This window comes from Chiloscyllium plagiosum, unplaced genomic scaffold (assembly GCF_037043375.1).
Source record: "Chiloscyllium plagiosum isolate Xiang-an unplaced genomic scaffold, Cpla_swu_hap1 HiC_scaffold_5, whole genome shotgun sequence".
Lineage (NCBI taxonomy): Eukaryota > Metazoa > Chordata > Chondrichthyes > Orectolobiformes > Hemiscylliidae > Chiloscyllium > Chiloscyllium plagiosum.
Window position 1 is genome coordinate 96,475,099 of NW_028270143.1, and position 25,985 is coordinate 96,501,083.

The 25,985-nt window shown below is 41.5% G+C and overlaps 1 protein-coding gene across 1 annotated transcript in view; it reads right to left on the reverse strand.

Moving 5' to 3' along the window:
- Window positions 1-25,985, reverse strand: part of LOC122550082 (integrin beta-1-like) — an 82,239-nt gene that overhangs the window by 46,218 nt on the left and 10,036 nt on the right. The window lies entirely within an intron of this gene.

Sequence of the window (25,985 nt, forward strand, 5' to 3'; positions counted from 1 at the left end):
CAGCTCATTCCATACACGCACCACACTGTGTGAAAAGGTTGCCCGTTAAGTCCCTTTTATATCTTTCCCCTCTCACTCTAAACCTATGCCCTCTAGTTCTGGACGCCCACACCTCAGGGAAAAGACCTTATCAATTTATCCTATCCGTTCCCCTCATGATTTTATAAACCTCTCTAAGGTCACCCCTCAGCCTCGGATGCTCCATGGAAAACAGCCCCAGCCTATTTAGCCTCTGCCTATAACTCAAACTCTGGCAACATCCTTGTAAATTGTTTTTTGAACCCTTTCAAGTTTCACAACATTCTTCTGATAGTAGGGACATCAGAATGTACACAATATTCCAAAAGTGGCCTAACCAATGTCCTACACCCGAGTCTTTCAATATGAAGAGAACAGCACTATATTTAACTTCTGCTTTTAAAGAAAGTAAAGATAGAGAGCAACATCTCTAAAGGATTGGATACTCTGGAGGCAGGAAACATGTTTCCGCTGATGGGGAAGTGCCGAACCAGAGGACACAGCTTAAAAATATAGGGTAGACCATTTAGGACAGAGATGAGGAGAAACTTCTTCACCCAGAGAGTGGTGGCTGTGTGGAATGCTCTGCCCCAGAGGGCAGTGGAGGCCCAGTCTCTGGATTCATTTAAGAAAGAATTGGATAGAGCTCTCAAGGATAGTGGAATCAAGGGTTATGGAGATAAGGCAGGAACAGGATACTGATGAAGGATGATCAGCCATGATCATATTGAATGGTGGTGCAGGCTCGAAGGGCCTACTCCTATACCTATTGTCTATTATCTTGGAGAAATGCTGGAACTTGTGGTCCCTTGAAAACAGAAACATTCTAGTAATTCCTGTGCAGCATGAAATCTCATGTAATTCTTGTTACAGCAGTTATTACTTTCCCCAGACAATTTTCAACAAAATGACAAAAGGAGAGTGACAATAAATACTGCTAAGGTTACAATGTTCGTAATCTAGCTTCAAATAAATATTAGCACCCATATGTACCCTTTATTAAAGTAGTATTTAGGAAAATAAATGTTTTGTTCCCAAAAAGAATGAAAACTAAACTTCAGATGAAGGTAGAGCAAAGAGTCAAACATTTTATCAAAAACTGTGTACAGTCATCCAGTACTCATTGATACAGTGTAGATTGCCAGCTCCAAAAACACAGTGATCATCAACAAATGCTCTGAGTCAGACCTTATAGTGGACAACCTTGTAAAGGAAGATGGATCAAAAGATATTAAGATAACTCAAGGAAGAGCTCCAAACACTTCAGCTACAGTAGATGCTGCCTTCACAATGTTAAATCACCACACTCCATGCTAACTGCCTTTTCATCCCCTGGTATCAGTGAACTGAGGTCACCATGAAGACCCAACCTTCTCAACATTGACCTTTGCCTGAGGCATGGTGATCTCAAGTTAAACCACCAACACTCATCTCTCTATGGGCCTCTGGGTCAATGACAACTTACCTATACTTCAACCATCCTAAACGGTCATCCTTTTCTAATTAAAAATGTAAATATTGAAACTATTGCCTCTTAAGCTTAATAAACTACTTCAAAATTTATCAGTTATGCAACTGCTGTCATAAACACCCAAAATCTAAAAGAACTGAGTTAGCTTGGCCAATAACTGATGGAAAGTAATCTTTAGCACAAAACTAACTGGTTATGTTTTCTATTTTTTAGCTTTGGATCGAAAAATCTATTGGGCCCAATTTATTGTGAACACTTATCATTTATCTACCTACCTTCTGGCCAATAACAACTTGAAAATATACAATAACTTCAATTCAATTATTTTATTGCAATGAGGGGTATGCCAGGTTTCATGCGATTGATTGTGATAGAGGACTCTATAGTCAGAGACACAGACAGGCTTTTCTGCAGTCAACAACAAGAAATCATAAGTGTGTTGCCTCTCTGGTGCCACGATCAAGGATGCAGAATATTCTCAAAGGGGAGTGGCCCCAGAAGGAGGTTATTGTACACGTTGGAACTAATGACAAAGGAAGGAAAGAGGATGAGATTCTGAAGAGAGAATATAGGAAGTTAGGCAGGAATTTAACAAGGAGGCCCTCGAGGGTTAGTAGTATCTGGGTTATCCCCGGTGCTATGAGCTCGTCAGGGTAGGAATAGGAGGGTAGAGCAGATGGAGGTGTGGCTGAGGAGCTGGTGCAGGGGAGAATAGTTCACATTTTTGGATCATTGGAATCTCTTCTGGGATAGAATTGACCTGTACAAGAAGCACAAATTGCACCAGAATTGGAAGGGAAATAATATACTGGCAGGGACATTTGGTAGAGCTGCTCGGGAGGATTTAAACTGGTAAGGTTTATTGGGGGTGGGGGTGGGACCCAGAGAGATAGTGAGGAAAGAGATCAGTCGGAGACTGACAGCTGGGAAACAGAGCAAATCAAACAGTTAGGACAGGCAGGAACAAAGCAAAGAACAAGGTAAATTAAACTTCATTTATTTCAATGCAAGAGGCCTAATAGGAAGGCAGATGAACTCAGGCCATGGTTAGGAACATGGGACTGGGATATCATAGCAATTACAGAAACATGGCTCAGGGATGGACAGGACTGGCAGCTTAATGTTCCAGGATACAAATGCCACAGGAAGGATAGAAAGGGGAGAGAGAGGAGGGGAAGTGGCATTTTTGATAAGGATAATTTATTGCCGTACTTAAGAAGGATATTTCTGGGAATACATCCAGGGAGGTTATTTGGGTGGAACTAAGAAATAAGAATCCTCCCACTTCCTCCAGACCAAAGGGGTAGCACCATGGGCACCCATATGGGCCCCAGCTATGCCTGTCTCTTTATTGGCTACGTAGAACAGTCCATCTTCTGTAGTTGCACTGGCATCACTCCCCACCTTTTGGAAAATAGCATTAAGAAGAATCCAAATTAGCATTAAGGACAAGTCACGAACTTGGTTGAGTTTTTTTTTAAGTAACGAAGAGGATTGATGAGAGCAGAGCAGTGGACGTGATCTATATGGACTTCAGTAATGCTCTCAATAAGATTCCTCATGGTAGATTGGTTAACAAGGTTATATCACGTGGAATTCAGGGAGAACTAGCCATTTGGATACAGAACTGCCTTGAAGGTAGAAGACAGAGGGTGGTGGTGGAGAGGGTTGCTTTTCAGGAGCCCTCTGACCAGCGGCATGACATGGGGATTAGCGCTGAGTCCACTGCTTTTTGCCTTTTTTCTACATGGTTCGGATGAGAACATATACTTAGTAAGTTTGCAGATGACACCAAAACTAGAGGTGTAGTGCACAGCTGTACAGGACATTGGTTAGGTCACATTTGGAAGATTGTGTGCAATTCTGGTTCCCACCACTCCCCCATCCCTCCCCAAAGGAAGGATGTTGTGAAAGGGTTCAGAAAAGACCTACAAGGATGTTGCCAGGGTTGGATGGTTTGAGCTATGGGGAGAAGCTGAATAGACTAGGGCTGTTTTCCGTGGAGAATCAGAGGCTGAGGGGTGACCTAGAGGTTTATAAAATCATGAGGGGCATGGATAAATAGGACAAACAAATAGGACAAACAAATACGACAAAGTATTTTCCTTGGGTTGGGGGACTCCAGAACTAGAGGCCATAGGTTTAGGTGGAAGTGGAAGGATTTAAATTGTCCCCAAGGGGCAACGTTTTCATGCAGAGGGTGCGTGTATGGAATGAGCTGCCCAGAGGAAGTGGTGGAAGCTGGTACAATTACATCATTTAAAAGGCATCTGGATGGGTACATGAAGTGAGTCATAGAGATGTACAGCACAGAAACAGACGCTTCAGTCCAACCCAATCTAGTGCCACCTGCCAGCACCCGGCCCATATCCCTCCAAACCCTTCCCAATCACATACCCATCTAAATGCCTTTTAAATGTCATGATATGGAGATGCCGGTGTTGGACTGGGGTGTACAAAGTTAAAAATCACACAACACCAGGTTATAGTCCAACAGGTTTAATTGGAAGCACTAGCTTTCGGAGCACTGTTCCTTCATCAGGTAGTTCAGACAACCACCGGATGAAGGAGCAGCGCTCCGAAAGCTAGTGCTTCCAATTAAACCTGTTGGACTATAACCTGGTGTTGTGAGATTTTTAACTTTTAAATGTTGCAATTATACTAGCCTCCACCACTTCCTCTGGCAGATCATTCCACACACGTACCACCCTCTGCGTGAAAATGTTGCCCCTTGGGTCTCTCTTATATCTTTCCCATCTCACCCTAAACCTATACCTTCTAGTTCTGGACTCCCCAATCCCAGGGAAAAGACTTTGTCTATTTACCCTACCCATGCCACTCATGATTTTGTAAACCTTTAGCCCTCAGCCTCTGATGCTCCAGGGAAAATAGCCCCAGCATATTCAGCCTCTCCCTATAGCTCAAATCCTCGAACCCCTGCAACATTCTTGTAAATCTTTTCTGAACACTTTCAAGTTTCACAACATCTTTCTGCTAGGAAGAAGACCAGAATTGCATGCAATATTCCAACAGCGGCCTAAACAATGTCCTGTATAGCCGCAACATGACCTCCCAACTCCTGTACTGATAAAGGAAAGCATACCAAACGTCTTCTTCACTATCCTATCTACCTGCGACTCCACTTTCAAGATTTGAATCTGTACTCCAATGTCTCTTTGTTCAACAACACTCGCTAGGACCTTACCATTAAGTGTATAAATCCTGCTAAGAGTTGCTTTCCCAAAATGCAGCACCTCGCATTTATCTGAATTAAACTCCATCTGCCACTTCTCAGCCCATTGGCCCATCTGGTCCAGATCCTGTTGTAATCGGAGGTAACCAAAGCTTTAGGGTGATATGGGCCAACGCTGGCAAATGGGACTAGATTAATTTAGGATATCTAGTCAGGGTGGACTGAGGGGTCTGTTTCCTTACTATACATCTGACTCCCTCAAAGTTTTTGCCCAGTACAGGTTCCTGGCTAAAACTACAGAACTCTTTCAATTAGTGTTTGAAGCTATTCCAGAATCATAATTAAAAAAGACAGAATTTTTCAAAAATTCTATGTGTGTGTATTTTGCTTCTCCCAATCTATATTCAAGTTATAAAATAAACTAAGTAGGATTTTTACGAAAAGGTTTCTATGTCCACACACACAAGATTGCCCGCCTGACATCAAGGTACTGATGAGTCACAATTTCCTTCAATTGTACATTGGTCAGATTAGTTTCAGCACTCACCAAAGCCACATCCTTATCTACGGAAAATCCCACCTAGGCCAAATTAAATGGTGAACTCAACATCCTGTCACTATATTTGCTCAGTTTCCCTTTTCACCTGCAGTTGGTTTAAATTTGACCATTTACCACCCTAATCGTTACAAACTAAAAATTGTTCAAAGTTGGGTAGATTTCCTTTAATCAGCTATCTTGTTTATGGATTTCTTGTCTTCACAGCCTCAGTTCATCCATGAGAAGCATTTATCTCAAAACTTTAGGAATAACCCTCACCCTACTGATGCACAGAGAACAGGAAATGTAGAGCATTTCTGTTACTCCAGCAATCAGGTTTTGTAAACAGCATCCTACTTGGACTCCTATTTTGCACTGAAATGTGTTCTTCAGTTGATTAATAGGAATGCTAAACATCTTCCAAATTAGTGATGCCCATTATAAGCACCTATTAAGGTTGCTTCCCCTCTGCAAATGCAACCCACAAGGATTTTTGTTTAAGAAAAAAATCATTCATCGTCCGTGGGCACCACAGACAAGGCCACTAATTATTGTGAATCCCTAGTTGCTCTTGAAGTGATGACGATGAGTTGTCTTCTTTAACCACTGAGGTCCATGTGGTGTAGATACACCCATAATGCTTTTAGACAGAGCCCTAGGATTTTAACCCTGGTACTGAAGGAACAGCAATGTATTCCCAGGTCTGGATAGTGAGTGGTTTGCAGGGATGTTGCATGTGGAAAAAACACAAAATACTGTTGAAACTTTGCAGGCCTGACGTCTCTTTTCCTGAAGTCAATTCAGGCTTAAAATGTTAATTCTGTTTCTCTATCCCCAAAGATTGCCAGATCTGCTGAGTTTCTGCGACATTTTCTGTGTTTGTTTCAGATTTCCAGCACCCACAATACTTGGCTTTTTAACTTGCACTTTCCTATATATCTGCAACACTTGTGAGTTTGGGTGGAGCCTTAGTGACTAAGAATATGAAAGTATGGACATGCCTTGGGGCATCAGGAGGCAATCCAGGCTTCTTAAACCTCTAAACCTGTTCTTGTAACCACAATATTTATAATATCCTGTTGTTCATGACACACACATTCAATTGCTCATTGACTACATAGTCAATCATTTGGATAAAACAGAAGCATCTTTGATTACTGAATTTCGCAATCCAAGCCTCTTTTGTTTTGGTAAGGTGAAATTAGTGTTTCCTATACTGATTTGCAATATTGTTGAATTGTGCATCAACTGACGATCAGATCATATGCACTGATTTGATAATTATTTGCTGACATTCTTAGCAAATCTGAGGTTTAGTAGATTCATTTTAAATATGGCCTGTTGACTTGCTCGCAGAAGTCTCTAGAAATTCTGACTCAAGAAGCCAACAATTCCCAACTTATCTTTTTATAGAAAATCCCATTTTTCCCTACAGTACAAGGTAGGTTGGTTTTATTTCTGAATGCCAATCTAGTTTCGTCACGGAAATATCAGACTGGAAATTGGAGACCAAATTCCCACTCCAGTAACATTTTCCAGTCAGGGATGGTGTAATTAGCCTTTTCCTCTGGAATGCCACATGACAATTAAAATGACTGGAATTATAACCATCCATTTTAAAATGCAGACCCTCAGGCTATGTAAAACTTTAACTAACAGATGAGTAGTAAAACCACTTTCCCACCATATTCCACCTTCTTGCATTTTCTTCCAGGTAAAAAGACAATACAAAAAAAATGTATATAAACAGATCAAAAGACAAAGCTTGGATGAATTTTATTAACTTCCTTCCCTAAAAGATTAAAATACTCTGGCGAAAAATTAAACAAAGTTAAGGAATGCTTTATTAAATTTTCCATCCCAACATTATGTGGGCGGCACGGTGGCACAGTGCTTAGCACTGCTGCCTCTCAGCGCCGGAGGCCCGGGTTCAATTCCCGCCTCAGGCGACTGACTGTGTGGAGTTTGCACGTTCTCCCCGTGTCTGCGTGGGTTTCCTCCGGGTGCTCCGGTTTCCTCCCACAGTCCAAAGATGTGCAGGTCAGGTGAATTGGCTATACTAAATTGCCCGTAGTGTTAGGTAAGGGGTAAATGTAGGGGTATGGGTGGGTTGTGCTTCGGCGGGTCGGTGTGGACTTGTTGGGCCGAAGGGCCTGTTTCCACACTCTAATGTAATGTAATCTAAATGTAATGTAATCTAAATTATGTAATGTAATCTAAATTATGTACATAATCAAACAAATCACATCCTGCTTAGATCAAAAGAGAAATAGACAAAAAAAAACTGAACTGGACAACTTAAAATAACATGTCAAATGCTTGAGAACAATCTGATACAACTCATTTTATATATTTTCCAGTGACATTATAATTCTAACTCTTGGTGGGGGCCATCTGATTTGGTTAATGCTGTCTGCAGTTAACACCTTGCTGATACTACAGAAATACGCAAAATTATCATGAGCACATTCGGAGGGGTGACGCAGTTTTTTTTCCTTCCCACTCTTCAACTGCTCATGGTCACAGCAAAGTTTAACTATAAAAAGGGGAAATGATGCGTACCGATGGATGATGGGGCCTGTAGTGCAACGTAATGTTCTGTATTGCCAATGACATACTTTGCAACATTAGCTCAGTATCAGCAATTAGTCAGCCTTGTACCTTTATTAATAAAGATCTAGATTATGGTAAGCAAAGTCTACTCAGGCAAAAGATTAATAAAAGGTTAGCAGTGTATATACACAACTAGTCTTCTTGAGAAAAAAGCAAGCATGCAAGCTCTAGGTTACTAAAAACAAAAATAAACACTTAAATGCTGTCACCAACTAAAAGCTAAATTTAGAATAAAATTCAAAGGTTGACCAAAAGTTGGTCTGTAGTTAAAGCCACAATGTTCACAAGGTATTAGGCAATGTCATTTTTTTCTTCATCAGGCAGAGCTAGCTAACTTTTTTTTATCTGGTCACAACGAGTAGCAGTTCTTCCAATGAGTTTTCAACTTTTAAACTTTGAAGAGAGGGATTTCAGCTGAAGAGAGAAAGGGCAAAAACAGTTTCTCCTAGTAAACCTCGCTGTCAGGTGTCCAAATTCAATAGCTTTACTGCTTACCACAAATTGGATCACGGGACTTCACAAAGTAATTAAACTCTAACTCTGGTTTCTGTTGCATTAGCAAGAGTTTTGGCTTTCTGAATTTTTTTAAATATAAAGTTAAAAGTATAAAAATGCCCAGTCAATTATATAATATTTCAGATGATATCCTCAAAACATGAACTCAGAGCTACACTATTTTACAAGGTGCACATTTGCATTAAAACTTCAGTCTTTTAAACTGTTACTGAGCATTTACAAGACACAAATAGCTGAACTAAATGACTTGTTTCACGTTAATGGATCCTAACTTCAGGGGCAAAAAAATTCACAAACTTTCTTCCAGCAATGAGGAATTTTGGTTAAGTAGATAATGGAAAATCTGGAACTGAAGGTTCAAAGTAGCGAATGGGAGATAAAAGGAGAGGTGCTTTAACTAAGAGCTAAACTAGACTAGTCACGTTAAGCACAGTGGTTACACGAACAAGTCAAAGTTTAGGAATCATCCAGAAATAATTCATCTAACTCCACAAGGCCTGCCCACCATCTACAAAGCACAAGTCAGGAGGGAAACAGAATACTGTTCACTTGCCTGGATGAGCACTGCTCCAACAAGAAGCTTGACGCTAACCAGGCAAAGCAGCCAGCTGGACTGACATCACAGCCACAAACAGTCACTCCCTCCTGGACGTGGAGAGATGTTTGTTCAGCGGTAACACGTGGGATGTTAATTGTGCATGTCGGGGGGGGCGGTGTTGCTGTTGGCAGCGTTCAGTGTTGGTAATGCCATGAATGTCAAAAGAACAATGATTAAAATTCTCTCTTACTGGAAATTGTCAATACCTAGCATTGGTGGGGCACGAATGCCAATAGTCACTTTTTAGCCAAAGCCGAGATATTGCCCAAAACTTGTATATTTGGATACATGTGGCTTAAACGTCTGAGTCATGAGTAGTGTTGAACGTTGTGAACATCCCCACTCCTGACCTGATGGAGGAGGCAGGGTCATTGATGAAGCAGTTGAAGATCGTTGGACCAACTATACTTTTCAGCCAAGTGGTCCAGAGGCATTTATAACATTGAACAGACTGATTAAAAGTAAATACCCTGAGGAAATCCTGCAGAGACGACCAGGACATGATGTTCAGAAACCTCAACCATGTTCCTTTGTGCCACGTATGACGCTAACCAAACCGCTTTCCCCTGATGAGCACTGACTGTAGTTTTGCTACAGCTTCTTGATACCACACTTGATCAAATACATACATGACATCATTTGGAGGGTGGGGGGAAGGGAGGTGCCCAGCAGCTGTGACGCTAGGGACTCTGGAGGTGGAGGATTATCCACTATTACTCACAGTTGGAGATTGCTGGGAATGCCTCAGCCTGTTCCTTTGCATTAACGTGAACTTCATCATTGAGGATGGGTATATTTGTGAGCGAGTCATAATTTTCCACCACCACTTACAACTTGATATTGTGGGACTGCAGAGCTTAGCTTTGATCCGGTGGTTGTCGAAACGCTTAGCTTTATCCCTAGCTGCTTATAGTATGTGGCAAGCAAATCTCTTGTGGATTCGCCAAGTGACACCTTATTTTTAGGTATGCCTGATGCTGCTCCTTCATTGAACCAGGGTTGACCCTCTGGCTTGATAGAAATGGCAGAATGGGGATATGTCAAACTCTGACATTATGGATGGTGTTGGTATAGGATTCTGCTGATAGTTGACAGGGCGTGATGGGTGCTTAGTCATGAATTGCTAGATCTGTTCTAAGTCCCATTAAGCACTGTGGCAGTGCCACACGACAAGATGCAAGGTGAGACTTCTCCATAGTGTGACTGTCACTTGTATTGACACTGTCATCGACGGATGCACTGATGGCAGTCAGATTGGTGAGAATGAGATCCCCATGATTTTCCCCATTGTTGGTTCTCTAACCACCTGCTGCAGACTCAGTCCAGCAGCTATGTCCTTTAGGACTTAACCAGCTTGATCATAATGCTGCTGCCAAAACACTCCTGGACATTGAAATCTCCCATTCTTGCATCCTTGGTGCTTCCAAGTGCTATTCAACATGGAGGAATACTGATGTATCAGCTGAAGAAGGATGGCATGTGATCCTTACCCATAACTGACCTGCTGCCATTGGATTTTAATGTTCAGGATGCATAGGGCAACTCTTTCCAGATTCTATACCAATATGCCACCATTTCTGCTGAGCCTATCCTACAAGGATACATCTCGTGATGGTGATAGCGCTGTCTGGGGCATTACCTGTAAGGTACAATTTCCTGAGTAGGACCATGTCAGGTTGATGGTTGACTAGTTGGAGAGGCAGCAGACCTAGTTTTGGCATTAGTCTCCAAATATTAGGGAGGAGGACTGCTTTTCATGTCGTCATTTCTGTGGTCTAGGTCAATGGCAGGTGATCTGTCAGTCTTTATTTATTAAGAGTTAGCCACATTGAAGTTGTTACATGGTGGCCAACAAGGCAAGAGCGGCAGTTTTTCACCTGAAGGAAGAATCAGATGTGTACTTCCAACAGTTGACAATGGTTTCACAGTCATCTTTAAACTCTTAATTCACTACTACAAAAATATTGCATTCGATATCCACAATTCACTATGGCAGGATTCCAACCCAGCTCCCCAGAACGTTAACTGGATCTAGTGATCATATCACGGAGTTATGACCTCCCCTAATTAGGGGTTAGATAGTGTTCTCTGCAGCCATGGGTGCATGTCCCAAAGGCTGTGTTGTCTGCATGATGCTAGGATAAGGAAGTCTCCTTGGGGCTGAAGTAAAACCTAAGCATTGATCATTTTGGTGCTGTCAACATTGACAAAATCAGGAATGAGGCGCTGAAATTTTTTTAAAAATTCATTTGTGGGATGATGGCATTGCTGGCTGGGCCAACTTCTGTTGGCCATTCCTAGTTACGCTTGGCAAGTTGGTGGGGAGTGACCTTCTTAAACTGCTGCAGACCATTTACTGAAGGAAATGCCATTACAGAGTTGGTGCAATTGCAGTCGTGACATTCCCATGTATCTGCTGCCCATGAAATCTCTGTGCGAGTGGTCATGATTTGGAAGATACTGACTCAGGAACTTTGGTGAGTTTTTGCAATCCATCTACACACTGCTGCTAATGTTTTGGTGGTGGAGGGAGTGGATGCTTGGGAATGTGATGCCACTCAAACTTACTACATTGTTCTGGATGGGATCAAGTTTGAGTGTTGTTGGATCTGCACCTTTCCAGGCCAGTGGGGACTATTCCATCGCACTTCTGCAGGTGGAAGACAAGCTTTAGGGAGTGAGGAGAGTTACTGCTGCAAAATTTCAAAGTCTCTGACATACTCTTGTCGCCATCGTACTTATAGGTCTAGTCCAGTTCACTCAGGATCTCCATGCCTCAGCCTCACCGTGGGCGGCACGGTGGCACAGTGGTTAGCACTGCTGCCTCAGCGCCTGAGACCCGGGTTCAATTCCTGCCTCAGGCGACTGACTGTGTGGAGTTTGCACGTTCTCCCCGTGTCTGCGTGGGTTTCCTCCTGGTGCTCCAGTTTCCTCCCACAGTCCAAAGATGTGCAGGTCAGGTGAATTGGCCATGCTAAATTGCCCATAGTGTTAGGTAAGGAGTAAATGTAGGGGTATGGGTGGGTTGCGCTTCGGCGGGTCGGTGTGGACTTGTTGGGCCGAAGGGCCTGTTTCCACACTGTAATGTAATCTAATCATCAATTTGAACAGTTAGAAGCTAAAATAAAAAGAACCACCTCTAAGATAACAGTCCCTGGATTACTAACTGAATCACAGGCAAATGGTAAATAAAGTCAAGGAGTTAAATGCTTAAATGTGGTTCAAAGATTGATGTGGGTGAAACAGGTTTCAGTTCTTGGAGTAATGACATTAATAGTAGAACAGAAAGGTATAATGGTGGGCTTTATTTGAACAGTGCTAGGATCAGTGTTCTGGTGAATTGAATAACTAGACTGTTCGGAGGCCTTCAACCTAATTAGAGAAGGGGTAAAGGGAAGAAAGGAAGCATTGGCTTACAATGCAGAAGGATATGGCAGCATTGCAGGGTAGTTGTTGGAATGATACCAGAGTGGGTCCAGAAGGGGCAGCCTACAAACACAGAAAAACACCAGTATATAGGGTCAACGAGACGAACAAAAAAGGAAAAAAAGCAAAATGAAGGCTTGTGTACAGTTTTTGGAACAAAACATTAATGGTGCAAGAAGAGGTTAATGGGTATGATTTTAAAGCTAAATGAGAGACATGGGTACAAGGAGATCAAAGCGGGCAACCACACATTCAGTGATATCAAAAGGATACCTTTTTAAAGGACAAGTTGGAAGCAAAGGATGATGGCATGGCTTTGTTAAAATGGGATGGTATAACTTTGATAAAAATAAATGATTAAATTAGATTATCTACAGTGAGGAAACAGGCCATTTGGCCCAATAAGTCCATGCCGGCCCTGTAAAGAGTAACCCAACCAGCCCTATTCCCCTACTCGATATTTATGCCTGATTCTTGCAGCTAACACTATGGGCAATTTGGTGTGGCCAATTTACCTGACCTGCATGTCTTTGGATTGTGGGAGGAAACCCATGCAGACACGGAGAATATGCACACAGACAGTCGCCCGAGGCGGGAATCAAACTCGGGTCCCTGGTGCTGTGAGGTAGCTGTGGTGACCACTGAGCGACCATGCTGCCCCTGATCTTGGATTAGAAGATGTAAAATCCAGACCTGTGGAGGTAAGAAATAATAAGGGAAAGATAAAAATGGCGGGAATAGTCTATGGGACCCCGAATAAATAAAATTTCAAAAATGTTTTAAATTAAACATTGCAGAGTAATAATTTTATCTCCAAATCTAAAGAACAGCTACGTAAAAAGCATGTATCCAATCACAGAGATGACTACTTCAGCAGTCAGCACAACTTCCTTTATAAACATATGTGGAGTTCTTTAAGAGCAAAAGAGAAAAGGTAACGAAAAAACAATTTACATTCAGGCCTAGGACATTCGTGTGTAAAGTCAAACATTTCTGTTCTGCACAAAGGCTAGTGGAAATATGGAATTTCACCCACCAAAAGTGAAGGCTGGGTCAAACTGATCAATCACAGCCAAGATTCCTAGACTAAGATAGGATATCAAAGGAATTTGGATCAACAGCAAGTAAAATGGCATTGAATCAGGATCCAACTAAATAGCAGAACAGACTTGAATGGTTGATTGTGTGTTTCAGGATGTCAGAAAGTCCTACACTACTCATGAAGTACAATCACCATTGCAATGGAGGAATCCAGGAAACTGCAAGATCCCAATGATAAAAATATGTTAACCTTTTCACAGATACTGACTGACAAATAAATGTTGGCCAAGCTATTGATAACTCTATTTTTCCTTGTTTTAAAAAAAGTATATTTAATGTGTACCTGCATCTGTATCTGTTTAAAATAGGATTAACCATGCAGTGGTCTCTTGGCAATGTCAGTTTAGAATATACACTTGTGTCTCTGGAGCTCAGCATGAACCCATAACACTCCAAATTTAGTCACAAATCCTGTCACTGAGCCAAGGGTGACCATTTGTCAAGTAACTTGTTAAAAACCGTTATTCTCTCTGGTTAAAAATTGGGAAACTATGATCAGCAATGGGAGTGAGGGGAGATGGTGTAGTGATGTAGTTGCTGGACTAGTAATCCAGAGACACAAAAATGCTCTGGAACCAGGGTTCAAATCGCAGCACAGAAGCTGATAGAATTTGAATACAGAAAATCTGGGAGTTAGAAATCTTATAATTACCACATAACAATTATCAAGCATTACAAAAATCTAGTTTGCTAACAACCTAATCTGGCCTAGCCTCCATGGGACTCTAGTTTGTCAGAAATGTGGTTGACTCTTGCATGGCTCAGTAAGTTGCTCAATTGAAATATATTTAAAAAGGTCCCAGAAAGGAATTGAAACAGAATGAACTGCCGGGCACTAACAGCAGCAAATACAGACCTTTTGACGCTGCCAATCCCCCCTAATTAAAATCTGGGGATGGGGCAGGAGTTTGGTGCAAAAATTGTAAGAGCCTGAGAGTATGACTATGATCATCACCATCCCTGATACATAGCTGACAGCACAGTTGTATGCAGTCAGGAGGCAGTTAAGAGTCCTCAAAATTGATTCTGGACCCCATGATGTTTCATGGCATCAGGTCAAACACGGGCAAGTAAACTTGTTGCTTATGTACCACCCCGTCCACATGAATTCAAAATTTTAACAAGGATTTTGGATTTCCTGTAATTGCCTAATTATAACCAGGTATATCATTTATACACAAAGACCAAGTAGCAAGGGACCAGAAATCACATTATGGCAGGTGGCGAATTCTGAATTCAATAAAAAGAAAAGTCTTGAATAAAAACTTGGCCTAGAGGGGACCAAACATCCACTGGCAATTGTTGAAAAAACCCATTTGGTTCACAAATGACCTTTGGGAAAGAAATCCGCCAGCCTTATGCATTTCTTACCTACATGCAATCACACTGCACAGTGTCTCGAGTGACTCTTAACTGCCATTTGCGCATTGGTTGTACGTTTGCTCGCTGAGATAGAAGGTTGTTTTCAGATGCTTTGTCACCATACTAAGTATCATCATCAGTGAGCCTCCGGTGAAGTGCTGGTGTTATGTCTTGCTTTCTATTTACGTGTCTTGGTTTCTTAAGGTGGGTGATATCATTCCTAGTTCTTTTTCCTCAGAGGATGGTAGATGGGGTCCAAATTGATATGTTTATTCATGGAGTCCTGGTTAGATAGCCAGGCCCCCTAGAATTCCTGTGCGTGTCTCTGTTTAGCTTGTCCTACGATGAATGTGCTGTCCCAATCAAAGTTGTGTTGTTTTTTGTCTATGTGTAAGGATACTAGTGATAGTGGGTCACGTGTTTTGATGGCTAGTTGGCGTTCACGTATCCTGGTGGCTAGTTTTCTGCCTGTTTGCCCGATGCAGTGTTTACTACAGTCCTAGCATGGTATGTTGTAAATGACATGCGTTTTGCTAGTTGCTTGTATAGTGTTCTTTACGTTCATTAGCCCCGGTTTAAGTGTGTTCGTAGATTTGTGGGCTATCATGATGCCAAGGGGTCTGCGTAGCCTGGAAGTCATTTCAGAGAGGTCTTTGATGCAAGGTAATGTGGCTAGAGTTTCTGGGCTTGTTGGGTCTGCTTGTTTGGGTTTCTTGTTGAGAAATCGGCAGACTGCATTTATTGGATACCCGTTCTTCCTGAATACGCTGTATAGGTATCCTTCTTCTGCTGTTTGTAGTTTGATTGCTGCAGTGTGTTGTGGCTTGTTGGAATAATGACCTGATGCAGCTCTGTTTGTGGGTGTTGGGATAATTGCTTCTGTAGATAAATATTTGGTCTGTATGTGTTACATGGGCTACATCCCATGGAATGAATAAAAAAGACATTAACATTTAATGTAAAAAGTGCTTAGGTGCTAAAAGGTCAGTATAAAATCATATGGCAAAGTAGTACTGCGAAAGCTTTCAATCATTTTTATTCGAGTCAAGATATCACGGTTTTGAAAATTAATTCTGAATAATAAAGTCCAGCTTTTCTAAAGTGATAAAATATTAAAACCTTATGTCTTTAGATGTAGCAAACATAAAAAGCTAAAAATTTCAGAACTCAAGACGATAGGCCTGTCTACAACATATTTATTACAAGTAGTCACACTTTCACGTGTTGCTAAGTGCAAGAAATCTAGATTATCCATTTAAAAATGTTGAAAAAAATTAATCTTATGTTGAAAAACGTTTCGACAAAACTTTGTAGATGCTGAATTAGTGTCATGCTTTTTGCCTGGAGTATCCTTAAATCAGACAGAAAACATCACCAACCCTCAAAAACAAATTAGAAATGTAATCAAATGCTCAAATTACTAAAGTAGTAATGAAGCCAGTACTAAAGTTTGTCAGAGTTCCTTCAGAAGAAGAAATAGATTAGTGGAGAAACATCTTGCATCAGCCCAACCTTAGCACTACTTTGGTGCAATGCACGAGTTCTAACCTGTCATGGATGGTCTGAATTCTTTGGAAACTGCTCTATTATTGTAATGGCACCTGGATGCACACCCAAGCTTTTTATTAAAAAAATACTCAATGCTCAGCAACTTGGCAGCGGCTGCGAAAAGCAGTTAATGACAAAAGGCTTCGTGGCGCCAAAAATCAAACAAAATAGTAATGGGACAAGTAAAAATTGTATCTAAATTGCTAATGTTCAAAGGCCAAGGTAACAGGAGTGAAACAAAAGAAAACAAACCAAAGAAAAAACAAAATGAGGCTAGAGGTTACTTTCAAAAATTGCTAAATAACATTGAGGCCAGAAGGCGGTAAAAATGCTGTTTCTTGAAAACAAGGACTACAGTGGTTCAAGGAGGCAGCTCATGACTACCATATCGAGCACAAGTGGGGATGAGCCTAGCCAGTGACACCCACTTCTGTGAAAGAATTCAAACAACATTATGGTTTAGAACTGAGCGGAAATTATGAAGAACAAGTGTGGATGCAATAGATTGGACGAACAAAGGCCTCATCAAACAGAAGGTGGAATTGTAGAACAAAGCAAAGGGAAACAGATCGAAGTGCTAGTAGGAAGATTGCATTGGTCTGAATAGATATGGAGAAGGCGGAACTGAGATAACAGGAGTGTCCTTACAAGAAGCAGCATGAGAAAGTGTCAAGACTTCAAAAGTTTATATGAAGATTTGTAGCTCGGGTGCTCGTTGTTGTGGTTCTGTTCGCTGAGCTGGGAATTTGTGTTGCAGACGTTTCGTCCCCTGTCTAGGTGACATTCTCAGTGCTTGGGAGCCTCCTGTGAAGCGCTTCTGTGATCTTTCCTCCGGCATTTGTAGTGGCTTGAATCTGCCGCTTCCGGTTGTCAGTTCCAGCTGTCCGCTGCAGTGGTTGGTATATTGGGTCCAGGTCGATGTGCTTATTGATTGAATCCTGACAGTGCAGAAAGAGGTCATTTGGCCGATCGACTCTGCATCTCCGAATAGCATCCCACCCTTTCCTATCCCAGTAACCTGGGTCCCTGGCGCTGTGAGGCAGCAGTGCTAACCACTGAGCCACTGTGCTATAATTTGCTGTTATGTGGTACAGTTGATGCATTTTGAAATTGTCTAGAAGAATGTGAAAAATATTAGTTGCCCAAATTATCTAATTCATTCAATTCTTTAAAAAAAACTATGTACATACAGTCATGCCTCTGTATCCACAAAGGTGCTGTTCCTGAAAACCCCTGCTAATGATAAATTTATGAGTACAGAGCTTAAACACTTATGGTTAAGAATAGGGTTAGGTTCCTGGACACCAAGATTATAATTTTTCACCTATTATTTTTGGATTAAAATAATAAGTGTTACTGACCTTAAGTTAATACTGAAATAGAATATTTATAGAATATGGTACACTCATTGATGCTGAACCCACAGCCTACAGCACTAACTGACCATTGCGCATAGGCACACTACAATGACCATTTCACTTGGGAGCCATCACAGTAACGCAAGGGCAGAAGGGGGAGGGTGAGAGTTAGGTGTGCACAACAAACTTTAATGAGTTAATGCAAGAGAAGGGGGAGGGAGGGAGAGGGAGATGGAGATGCTGAGATACTCAAGTGCAGGCTAGGGGAGGGTACTCCCACTTAATGTTTGCTTTGGAGCATCTCTGGTGATGGGTTGTACAGCTGCTTACCGCTTAAAATTATTTTTGCTGTGGAAGTGGTCGCGAATATGCAACTTTAGCTGGTGGATGTTGGTTAATTGGTTACTTATGTTTTGGTGCAGGTAGGCAGATTCACAAAAGGTAATTTCGCGGATTAAGAGGAATGGCTGTATTTTCCGCCTCTGACCTGCAAACTGGCACATTTCTAGTTTAGAGAGCTAATTTGGAAAGGTTTGTAGCTCAGGTTGAGGTTTAGGGTGTAGGTTTGCTCGCTGAGCTGTAGGTTTGATATCCAGCCGTTTCATTACCTGGCTAGGTAAAATCATCAGTGGCGACCTCCAAGTGAAGGTTTCTGAGGGGTTGATAGATGGTATCTAGATTAATGTGTTTGTTTATGGCATTGTGGTTGGAGTGCCAGGCCTCTAGGAATTCTCTGGCATGTCTTTGCGTAGCCTGTCCCAGGATAGATGCGTTGTCCCAGTCGAAATGATTTTTTTCTCAGTGTGTAGGGCTATGAGGGAGAGAGGGTCGTGTCTTTTTGTGGCTAGCTGGTGTTTGTGTATCCTGGTGGCTAACTTTCTTCCTGTTTGTCCTGCGTAGTGTTTGTGGCAGTCCTTGCATGGAATTTTGTAGACAACGTTGGTTTTGTCCATGGGTTGTACTGGGTCTTTTAAGTTTGTTAGTTTTTGTTTGAGAGTGTTGGTGGGTTTGTGTGCTACTGGGATTCTGAAGGGTCTTAGTAGTCTGGCTGTCATTTCTGAAACTACTTTTGATGAATGGTAAGGTGGTTAGGGTTTCTGGCTGTGTTTGGTCTGCTTCTCGTGGTTTGTTCTTGAGGAATCTGCGGACTGTATTTTTTGAGTATCCGTTCTTCTTGAATACGTTGTATAGGTGGTTCTCTGTTTTTCCAAGTTCATCTGTGCTGCAGTGTGAGGTGGCTCGTTGGAATAGTGTTCTGATACAGCTTCGTTTGTGTGTGTTGGGATGGTTGCTGGTATAGTTAAGTATTTGGTCAGTGTTTGTCGGTTTTCTGTATATGCAGGGTTGTAGTTCTCCGTTGTCCTTTCTTTCAACTGTGATGTCCAGGAATGCGAGTTTGTTGTCAGTTTCCTCCTCCTTGGTGAACTTTATGCCTGTGAGGGTGTTGTTGATGATGTTAAATGTCTTGTCTATCTTGTTTCGTTTTGTGATGACAAAGGTGTCATCTACGTAGTGGACCCAGATTTTTGGTTTGATGGTTGGTAGGGCTGTTTGTTCTAGTCTTTGCATTACCACTTCTGCTATGAATCCTGATAGCGGGGATCCCAAGGGTGTGCCATTGGTTTGTTTGTTTGTTTGCGAACAGGAAATGACATCACCACAAACCCCAGGAACCCCATCCAGGACAAACCTATAAATAGAAAGCAGGAGACAACAGCTTCGCTTCACTTGGAGGTTGCCACTGATGATGTTACCTAGCCAGGTAATGAAACGTCTGGATATCAAACCTACAGCTCAGCGAGCAAACCTACACCCTAAGTTAATTTTGATTTGTTTTTATTTGCAGAAAGCAATTGCAGCAAACTCACGTAAAGCATAAGTGATACTGGAGCGAAGCTGCAAAGCACAGGCTATCAATCTTGCAAAGCATTAGCACAGAAACATTTTGTTAAGTGTGCTGTCTCTACAAATGCTGCCAGATTCAGTATTTCTAGGTTTTTCTGTTTCTTTAAGAGTCCCAACATTTTCAGCATTTTGGCTTTGTATAGCACTGAAGTCTGATTCCACTGCCATGCTAATCTCGTCCATTCCCAACACAAAAAACAAAATTTACTTAATTTTTCACACAAAACTAATTCACACAAAACTAACTGAATGCTGTAAAAGAAAGATAAAGATGCATTCCTGCCTGATGAAGCATGGTATCTATGGAACATTGTACCACCTGTGTTATTAATCTGGCTTGAAAAACACAATAGTCCTTGTAGCTCAAAAAAAAGTTTGTCCTACGTACACTGCAGTCGACCAGACTCTGGATTCTAAATAAAACTACCAATTTTACAAAGAGTTTTGAGATTGCCAGGAGTAGTACTTTCTATATGGTGAAATGCAGAGAGCTTCCAAATATGTATTCTAACCAAAGATGCTACTAGCAAACAACATTTTTAAGACTACCTGAATCCAGTGTATGAGAAACTCAATGCTTCCCCTGCTGTTCAAGTTCAAAAAAATTTGATCACAATTAAACAAAGTTCCCTGCAAAATACAGAGTATGTTAAACTGACTGACTTGCAGTTTCTTGCTTTGGTCTCCTCCTTTCTTGAAAAGGGGAGTTAGATTATTTTCTTTGGATTCACTACCATGGCAGTCATTTCGCGAAGATTTAGGATGAAGACCATCAGGATCTGGGGACTTGTCAGCTTTTAGCTCAAATAACTTTCCTGATGTGTACCTTTTCCTGATGATTGTAATTGTTTCAAGTTTTGCCCTGCCTTAGACTTATAATTATTTGTGGGATAATATTTAAGCCATCCAAATTATCTAGTCTAATTAATCCATTTGTTAGCTTTCATGACGATGGAAATAATTAATCAATCCAATTTTAATTGGACATTATCAGATCTAGAATACCTTGGCTCTTGGTTGGCTCCATACATGCTGCTTTAAGAAAACCCTCCAAAAACATTCCATAAACTCATCTCCATGATTACTTTTGTCAATCTGATTCATCCGAACTGTATGCAGATTAAAACCACCCATGATTACCACTGCACCTCTCTCAGAAGTCCCCCACTACTATATCCTGCATATCTGGGCGTACAGTGAGGTTAATGTAAGGGAACCTGTAAACTACTCCCACACATGAACTCTTAATTTTCCTACATCGGTTGCACATCTTGCTCTTTCAAACAATCTTCATCTTTCCTTATTGTATTAACAATTTCCTTATTTGAGCGACCACACCTTTTTTCCTAGTTTCCAACTTTCTGAAATATTGAATATTTCAGTTCCCAGGCTTGGTCACCCTGCAAATATGCCTCTAATGGGAATAAGTATTCATTTGTGTTAAGAATTCATCCATTTCCTTATGACTACTGCATCCTTTTATCTCTTTATTGAAAAAGTTTTTTTTAAACAATATTATAAAAATTCAGAATGTAGTATAACAATCTTGTATCGCAAAAACATTAACAGTAAACTACCTACTACCCTACAAACCAAACCTATCACAAAGGTACAGAACAATAAGCTATAATTTGATACATAATTGAATTTAGCAAATTAGTTTAAATTATCTTAACTTATACTAAACAAACCTAATTTAGCCTAGATTAAGTCAAACTAGATAAAATCAACTTAATTTAAGTTACACCACCTTGCACACCTCCAACAAAGCTCCCATCCATGGGAGCATCAACCACCTTACCTGCATTTATTCAAGTCTCCTCCCTCCAAGGCCCCCAGACTGCCAGACCCGACCCTCATGGCTAAATAAAGGCCCTGGTTAATATGGTCGACAAGGCCATGTCTATGTAATTTAAAAAGGGCCGCCACACCTTATAGAATAGTTCCGTTTTCGGGTGCAACACATTCATAAGAAAATCCAGAAGAAACATGCTCCATTATTAATCTACGCCATCCCATCTGATCTGGGGTTTTTTTTTTCGGAGGTCCAGCTCATTAAAATGCTCTTCCTTGCACAATATGTGAGAATGTTGAATAATCACTTTCCTTGTTCATCTAATGAAGAATCCCAAAAGGAGGGATACCAGATCCGCCCTTGGGGGGGGGGGGACTTGAATAAATGTGGGTAAGATGGTTGATGCTCCCGTGGATGGGAACTTTGTTGGAGGTGCACTAGGTGGTGTAACTTAATTTAAGTTTGGTTTGAGTTGAGTGAATTTAAGTTGATTTTATCTAGGTCAACTTAATCAAGGCTAAATTAGGTTAGTTTAGTATAAGTTAAGCTAATTTAAACTAATTTGCTAAGTTCAATTATGTATCAAATTATAACTAGAAACTAACTTCAATTCCCAGGATCTCCTCCACCTCATTCACTATGGCATCCCAGTACCTACGAATCTCATGGCACAACCGCAGACAATGCGTGAGGGTGCCAGTGCTCATTTTATATTTAGGGCACCCTGGAGATGCTCCTTTCTTGAATTTACTAATTATTCCAAGGCCATATGGGCTCTGTGGAGAATCTTCAATTTCATTGCATATCGAGACGTTTTTCACATTCTCCCATAAGTCCTCCCACGTTTTAGACAAAATTTCTACCCCTAGTTCCTGACTCCAGACTCTGGAGAATCTTTCCATATCTTCCAAGGTGCCCCCTTCTGTAAATTATATAGAGCACCGACAAAGAGTTTCTGCACACTGAGGGACTCTTCTCTTCATGTCGGACTTGTAGAGCTGAGTTAAAAGCATGGTTCTTCTCCGTATATAATCCCTGACCTGAAAATAACAGAAGAGGTCCCAACTGGGTGGCTCATACTTGTGACTTTACTGGTCATAAGACATCAGGACCTCTCCCTCAAATAGGTCTCCCAGACAGGAGACTCCCCTGACCGCCCATACTTTAAAGCCAGAATCTATTGACCCCTGCCTGAATCCTGGGGCTCCAACTAAGGGGGCAAACTGAGGTCTTATGGTGGTTGCCCTCGCCCTGCCGCATCATCCTCCACACTTTAACCCTGTTGATGACAAATCAGTCTTCGACAATGCTCAATAACAGGTTTCATCCTATCCATAAACAGCAAATTAAGGAGAGGACTCTTTGCCTGGGAAGCCTCGATGTCAAGCCATATTGACCTCAGATCTTTCCACACCCAGTCACTCCCACATGACAGTGAATTTAAGGCGTTGCGCCGGAGGACAATAGTTGTTCAGGGTACCGTATTCCTCCCCATGTACTAAGGCCTTCAGGATGATCAACCACCCATATTCATCCTTAATTTGGGCTATTATCTGAAATGGGAGGTTCTTCTGTACTAGTACGGCCACTCCTCTACTTTTAGAATTGAAAGAGGAAAAGAATATCCTATCAAACCCTTGCTACTGTAATTTCAAACGTTTCTTGTCACTCAAGTGTGTTTCTTGTAGCAAGGCGATGTCAACCCTCTCCTGAGGTTTGACAGCACCTTTTTTCTTTTGATTGGGGAAAGACTCCCCTTTATGTTTCAGGTGCACCATCTTAACCGTCCAAAGTGGCCCACGGCCCGAGGTGAAGAAGCTTACTCATGGTGTGCCGAACAAAGAAAAAAAACATGATTCAAAAAGTCTAAAACAACCATTACAAATACTACAAAAACTTTCTAAAACAAAAGCTCACCACTACTCCTAAATTAACAAAGAACAAATTAATGGAGATTCCCCCTCACCCATAAGGGGCAGTCACCCTAATCCTTACTACCATCATGATTTCATCCAGCTAAGGACGTGCCCAAAACCCAAGCAGTACAGGAGTCAGCGAGTCGTGAGTTCGTGGAATGCCCTGCCAGTAGCAGTGGTGGACTGTCCCTCATTATGGGCATTTAAGCGGGCATTGGATAGGCATATGGAGGATAGTGGGCTAGTGTAGGTTAGGTGGGCTTGGATTGGCGCAACATCGGGGGCCGAAGGGCCTGTACTGCGCTGTATTCTTCTATGTTCTATGAGACAAAGAAAACCTATTATTTACACATATGAACATCAAAAAGTGGATGCCCAACCCATCCACCCCATACGTCAACCTCATTTGTCTCTTATTAAAAGAGATAACCACCCCACACCAAGAAAAACACAAGTGAATAACAGAAATTAGTAAAAGAAAAAGGGAAATTTTACATCCAACCAATACCAAGCATATAAAACCAACAACCAAGAGAGCAAAGGATATACCATTGTCTATAATTTTTTTCTGATCCAGACCATTTCAAAGTGTTTGGGAAGTCCCTTGCTTTCTCTGCTGAGTCAAAATTGTAAACAGACCGTCCATGGTTAAAAATGCAGTATTGCTGAGTACCTCACAGGGTACTGGATATTCAGGGGTCTCAACCTTTTCCTGACTTCATCAAAAGATTTTCTCTTCTTGATTATAGCCCCAGAGAAATCTTGGAAAAGCATAACTTTCAACCCCTTGTAGACCAGGGCCTGAGACTCTTTCCATCCTTTTGGAGATTTCCATCATCATTTGTTTCTCCTTGTAACACTGGAGTCGCATTAGGATTGGGCAGGGGTGCTGATCCAACCCGCACCTGCGCATCACTATCCAGGGGTCCTGCTCCACACACACCTGGCCCAACTCTACTTCCAGTCCTAGAAACTGCAGGATTCACTGCTCCAGGAAGCTGACCAGGCTCTCACCTTCTCCACGTTCTGGGAGCCCGACTAACCATAAGTTCTTCCTTCGACCTCAACCGCCAACCTTGTCCAGCAGAGCCCCAACCTGGCCTTCCAGTGTTTGGATCCTCTACACAGAATTCTCCGTTGTGGGCTCAGATATTGTGATCCTTTGTTTGACCGCAGTGACGTGTCGATCCAGCACTTGGATCTCCTACTTACACTTCTGCCGCGTGGCAGAGATCGATTCCAGCGCGAACTCTTTTTCTTGGAGTTTTAAATTCTGTTGTTCCAGTGGGTTCATGGGCACCACCACAGGAGTCAGGGTCGTGGTCACGGCCACGGGTGTGCCCGACACTGTAGGGGAGTACCCTGCTTGCTGCTATCCTTGTACTCCCTATTTGTGGGGCAAAACCCAAAAAAGGTCCACTACATCCGACTTGGTCAACAAATCAGGATGGAAGACTACACTGAAGTAAAATGGAGATGCTCTTCTCCAGTCAGCACAGAAAAATTAAACAAAATGATGGACAACTTATTCATTAAGCAGCAATTACAAGTAACAACTTGTATGATTTATAAAAGCAACATTAGGACTCAGGTTGAAACACAATTTGTTGAAGTTTTAAACATTTATTTGAAATGCATTATTTTATAGATTCATTTTCCTCCTGTAGCATGCATCTCTCAAAATGAATGCACTTATAAAGGATCTTTACCATGAATTTTGGCCAGAAAGATGCAGGAAAAGAAAGCAACTGCACAACAACTAACGCTGCTTTCTATTCATCATTGGTTATTCATGGCAAATGGCAATCGTAGAAACAAAGACTACTGCAGCTGAAGAAAAAGCCCTCCACTACAACTTGGTGACTAAAGATGGATAACCAACGCGATCTTACAGATATTACTCCTATTTCTAGATTTAAAGGGAAACAAAAAGAGGAAAATTAGCAAACGGTCTGTTTGAGAATGGTGGCTTCTGAACTTTTTGAAGGGGAGAGGAATTAAAACAAACGGTTAAGATATTTATATAAAGAATTCCAGAGAGTGTGGTATAAGCTGATTGCTCTCCCCAGGTGGAGCAGATGAGAGACAAATGTACAGACCAACGTCAGGAGATTGAAGACATGGACTGAGATGGAAACTTTGTGTCCTGCCAAAATAGTTAAGAGACTATCAGGGATGGGAAAACAAAACTTAGAACAGGAAAAATGTGGTGGCAGACTTATTAAGCAGGTGTCATTTTTTTTCAACGTGGAAGACTAATAGATAGTGATAGAACTCTAAAGCCTTGACCAACTACGATGAAGTCCGTTGAAAATAGGCTAAAGCCTTGAAAATAACTCAGATTTTGACAGATCAGTGTAATACTAAAGAGCAAAGGTGCCATCTTTGTGTTGTCCAATTAAACCAAGGCTCAATTGTTTGTTCAGTCAAATGTGAATAGGTTTTCTAAGATATAGCCAAAAGAATCAAGGGAATTGAACCAGCCAACATCTGTCTCTTAATCAACACTAGCAAGAAGAGACCAACTGTTAATAATCTCATTGATGCTCATGACCTGTCCATTACTTTTGCCTGCAAAATACAAAATTAAAAATACCTCGCTGGCTAAGACTTAGAGTTATGCAGCA